At 47.1% G+C, this 5,377-nt stretch overlaps 1 pseudogene; it reads left to right on the top strand.

Annotated features, from left to right (window-relative positions):
- The first annotated feature begins 276 nt into the window (after nucleotides 1–276).
- Nucleotides 277–4,128, top strand: LOC147613079 (uncharacterized; annotated as a pseudogene).
- Nucleotides 4,129–5,377: the final 1,249 nt, after the last annotated feature.

Genomic DNA, 5,377 nt, shown 5'->3' with positions numbered 1-5,377 from the left:
GAACACACGTGTGGTAGGGCTTACGTCATCTTGTCGATTCACGAATTGCCATGTGTAGGGCTGACGCAGTCGACGTCATGATTGCATTTTTCTTTATAAAAAGGAGGAATATTTTCTTTTCCATGCTTTTTTCTTCCACGCTTTTTTTCCATTGCGTTTCTCCACACTTTGCTCATGCAGCTCGCTGAATCCATCCATCCCTGCCCTTGTTTCAAGTGCCTATAAGTTTTTATATCTCTTCCCCTTTTCTTTCACTAATTTCATTCACGGTGCGATATGGCAATTCTCCATGTTTTCAAATCGACGTATCGCTCTCTGGACGGTTGGGTGAATTTTATTGATAAGTTCTCTCTTCCCCTTTTCTTTCGCTGATTTCGTTCACGGTATGTGGGGGATGTGCTCGTGGACAGAGTCTTCTACAGCGACCCTTGTCGGCACGTCGCAAGTCTTCAAGCGGGCTGCACTAGCCCATCTGATGCACAAGGCTTCATTAAGCAAGCTGCAGCCCGCCGTCTCATTGCTTGCTTGAGGCACCGCATAAACCCTCAGGAGCATCTATTGCTGCAAGCTCCTGGCCAAGCTTCAGGAGGCCCCGTGGATGATTGGGACAGTGCCTCTGATGATGAACTGGAAGAGGAGGATGTCAGAGCTTCAGTGGCGGATCAAGTTGGCAACCTACAACTGCAGCAAGGTTCTCCTCTTGAGCTCCTTATCCATATTTTCCAAGCTTCGGATCTACCTGCACAGATAGCACTCTGTAACTTGTTTCTTTCCCAACGGGCAGCTACTCTCCTAGTACTTCTTTCACACCCCCCAAATGCAGAAATACCCCCTCAAGAGGGTGTGGTGGCCCCTCTTTTACACTACATTGAAGCGCTGAGCTTTGTGGGCGTGAGCCTGGAAAAGGAGAAGAAGGTGGGCATAGCAAATGACACCACACTACCGCGGGTAGTGTTCCTCTCCAACAAAAGAGTGCAGGATTCACATGCCGCAATAGTAGCTAGTCGGGTTCTGAGCTGTGAGTTTATCAGTGTCAATCAGTGTGATCTGGCCAAGGTAGCTGCTCAACACCTCTTAGATGGCTTCCCTTTGGAGAGTCTTGATGGTGATGCAGGCATGTTTTGCAAAACTTGGGTGGATAGTGTGCTGGCACAGTTGGATTCAATGACCATGAGGAAACCAAATAAGCCCGCCAGAATTTCTGTAGTGGCCTCAAGGATGACAGCGGCCTCAAGGAAGTCCTTCCCATGGTGCTGTTGGCTTTCAAAGGTTCTGCCATGGCAGAGAGTTGTGGTGGCAGGATCAAAGCCAAGATGGTGTTTGTGTATCGAAGTGTGGACACAAATGATGCGAAAAAGCGGATGGGGAACAAGCAAAAGCTCTATGAATACTTAAAGGAGGCTGCTGAGCACGTGGCTAATATGGGGGCCGCCTCCGCTAAGGAGCAGGATCTTACACCAAGCTGTGAAGTTGAGCTGCTGCAGAGCGTGTTCACAGACTTTCGTATGCACGAGGATGAGACGAAGAGCGACGTGAAATGCATGGGGAACCTGAAGAAAGGTTTTGTGCCACCTTCTGACACCCCAGACTGGGCCTATGGAGAGCAGGTGCTTGCGCTGAGGGAATACATCCACAAGCGGGTCATGGAGGATGCATGGGAAAGTAGGGGCTTCAAAGAGTGGGGTGCCCACCTGACAATGGTATGGGAATGCATTTGCAGTGCAGACTTCGAATTGAGCTTTAGAAGTGAAATGGAGTACAGCTCTTACAGGGAGCTTCAAGCACGGTTGAAGCCGCCACGTACAGAGCTCCTGCAGAAATACATGGATGAGTTTGAGGCTTTAGAGAAGATGGTGAGGACCATGAAAGAGGAAGAGAGCAGCACAAATATTTTAAGTATCTTGGAAGCCAAAGTGGAAGACCTAGTGAGAAGTAAGAGCGATGAGGTGGACAGTATTCCTCAGATGAAGAGATGGGCGAAATGGAGAGCAAGCGAGCAGGACAATTGGAAGAATTTCTGTGCCAGCAGCAAGGAGTCGTATAAAAGGAGACTTGTGGACATGGAAAGTGGAGTGGTGAGGTTTGAGAAAGTTGTAACAAACTATGAGAAACGAATCAAGGGCACGATCCTGCAGAAGATGGACAGTGGTGAATGGAAAATGGAGGAGAGCAAAGAAAGAAATAGGGAGAGGTTTGCTGAGATTTTTGATAGCATCTTGCAGGAGGCAGAGGAACATCATCCACAAATCGCAAATGAAATCCCCTTTCGAGTGATGGAGCGGTACAAGGAGGCTGGCCTGACAAGACGACTCGATATGGAGGCAGAAAACACGAGTAAGGAGCAGCACAAAAGTACATGGTCTATTCATCGGCTGTTTGGTGGTGAGCAAAAGGGCAAAGGCCTGCAGGAGCTTTATTCAGACCTGGAGGCAATGATCGACCGGCAGTTAAGAGATGCAAGGCAATACTCAGAGATCATTGTGGATAGTGTCATCAGCCAGGCAATAGGGAAGCTTGGAGGAAAAAAGTATCTGATGCTGAGCAAGGAGGAGGAAGCAGGTGCTCATATCTGGGTAAGGAACATTCTCACAGCAAGAATGCAAGATATTCAGAGGCGATGGGATCAGGATCACAATGTTAACGAGAAGCTGCGGCACAAGGCTCAACCTCGTCTATATCAGTTCTTTGAGGCTCGGGCTGAGGGGTTGGAGGCAGCAGCCTTGCTGATCCGAGAGTTGCAGTCTATCTTGGAGGACGAGCTGGAAGAAGCACACAATCTTGTGGTGGTGAAGAAAGTGGTGGCCCGGGCTCGGGAAGGCAGACTGGGTGATGGAGTGGAGGGTGATGAGGAACTTCCTGGACTACCACCTTCTCACCCTCATGGAGACCAAAAACAATGATAAGCTTCTCAGGTATGTCTCTAATGGAAGCTTACACTACCAAGAAATGACAAATGTTCTAACAGGCCGTTGGTAGTGATGAGTTCTTGGAGGAGTGGGAAATCATTCTACAAATAGTGCAGAATTGCTTGAAGGAGCAATGCTCAATAGGCTTGTGGGAGTGTTTCTGGCTGATCTTGCTTGTAGGCCCGACTTAGATGTGGAATCAAAACTGGCCAGCTCTGTGCTGAACTGCATCAATCTAGATTACTACAAGGAGCATGTCTTAGATGCTGACTTCTTCCAGAATAAAGTGCCAGGGTTGTGTGACAGCATCCGAAAGAAGCCACTTCCTTCGAATTTGGAGAAGATGAAAGGGGCTATAGCAGAAAGAGAGTGAGGAAGAGGATGGAGGATCTGCAAGATCAGAAGCACGACTGCATTCACCAGCCTGCGGGTCTGCATTCGAGCAAGTGGCATGAATCCGGAGAGCTGGGAGAACAGACATGGCTTACGATGTTGGAAAGAGGATGCAATCTGGTTAATGTCAACGAAGGCAGGCAATTTCCTTTTTCAGAGTTCGAGAGGGAGTATCCCTCCTGAACTCTGCCTGCCAAGAGTGAGAGCACTGCAATTCAGGTCCGAGAGTGCATCTTCTTCAACTACCAAAAGGAGCTTGCGAGGTTATACTCAACTACCACAAGGCCGGTAAAGCCATGTCCCCCGACCGCATGCCCGAGAGCTACAACCATGATCTCAACCATGATCATTCAATTAGTTAAAGAAAAACAGCCACAAAGGCCTAAATACAAACTTGCCTCATATAAGGGCAAGAAACAAGTGATCATAAGGGGAAGAGATACATCTCCTCTCTGGCTAGCCGCTCTGTGAGGAGGAGAAGGCTATCTCATACAGGGGGAGGGAGGGAACAACCACATAGGTGGTCTGGAGTGCCAAATGGGGTCACCGCCTCTTTCTATGAGGAAAAGGCCAGGTCTCCAATGTCTCAGGAAGGCTTCCCGCCACTGTCGCATGCGGTCAAAACCTCCCTATAACATCCCCCACTGACCACGGAAGGTATTTATTTTCTTCTCTAAGTTTGGATGATCATGTTTTTATTAGTTCTTACAGTGCTAGAAGAAATAGGAAAATAGATATTCATTTTCAATTAGATGTTGAGTATGTACCTCTGCTAAAGAGAACAATGATTTTTAATGAAGAACATCCAACAACACAAATATTGATGCAGTAACACAGAGATGTATGTGCAAAAAGTGTTGATTTATGAGTGGAGGGTTCCTTGTATCCTCCCAATCCTCTCTCATACCAACCACTGGTCTTAGCTCCCCCCCATAAAGTACGTATGTGAGGGTCAACTTGGCTTATGGGGCTACACTAGAAGACTCACAAGCACACACAACATGCGCTCATGCTAGATCAAAGGGTGTTTACTCACCACCAACACAAAGTCATGGAGTTGGCGTATGCGTTGTGAATATATGCAAAGGAGTCATAGTGTCATAGATTGCAAGATGTGGTTCATGGTATGAAAACCCAAGATGCAAAGCTCATAAACAATGTGGAAAACATGGGACTTTAAATGACGCCACTAGTTACCTTACAACTTCTTGTAAGTAAACTTTGGCGTACACGTCTTGGCATGCCACAGGGTGGATGCATGGTAGGGTGGTACACCTTGGACCACTAGAAAGAGTAGTTTTTAGGGTGTGGTTTGCAACTTGCAAATGAACTTTGAATTGGAAAAAAAATGAAAATAATTTGAAAACTAAGAATAGAAAATGTACATAACTGAAAAGATAGTGGGGGATAACTTAAAGTGGTGGGGCAATTATTTTTCTTCACATGAATTCTCTATGTGCATTGTCTCATTCGAAAAATTGAGAGTTAGCAGATGTCCTCTCTCTTCCTCTCCCCCACTTCCTCTCCTGCACTGATAGCTACTTGATAAAATGTTTGCATCTTCAACGATGGCTAACTCGAACGACATCGGTAGAGACACAAGGTGATCCTTCTCTCTCTCTCTCTCTCTCTCACACACACACACACACACACACACACACACAACATGGGACCCCTCACAAAGGTGTGTACATGTCTGTGTCTGTGCACGTGGTCAAGGCAATGCATTGTCCACAGCATGGGACTCCTCACAAAGCTCTCTGTTTGGGCAACCAGAGCTGATTTCATTCTGATCCTCCCCCTCAAATCGCTCACATGAACCTGCTAATTGAGCTCCACAGATGGCGATGCTCTTGAGCTCAATATATGAGAGACAAGGAGAGTGTGTTTGCTTGTCTAACCAATGTTTTTTGCATGCCCCAGAAGTAGGCACCCACCAAGTTTCGCAATCCGAAGTTAGAGACAGAGCCATTGAAAGAATTTTGTAGGACTTCATAGGATTTTTCCAAAGTGTAGGGTCTCAATCTTGAGGGGGAGGATGCAAGGCGTCTGACTCCCAAATGAGGTGCTACCAAAGC

Source organism: Cibotium barometz, chromosome 44, assembly GCF_041138505.1.
Source record: "Cibotium barometz isolate CiBa-2024 chromosome 44, ASM4113850v1, whole genome shotgun sequence".
Lineage (NCBI taxonomy): Eukaryota > Viridiplantae > Streptophyta > Polypodiopsida > Cyatheales > Cibotiaceae > Cibotium > Cibotium barometz.
This window is presented reverse-complemented; position numbering and strand designations above follow the sequence as displayed.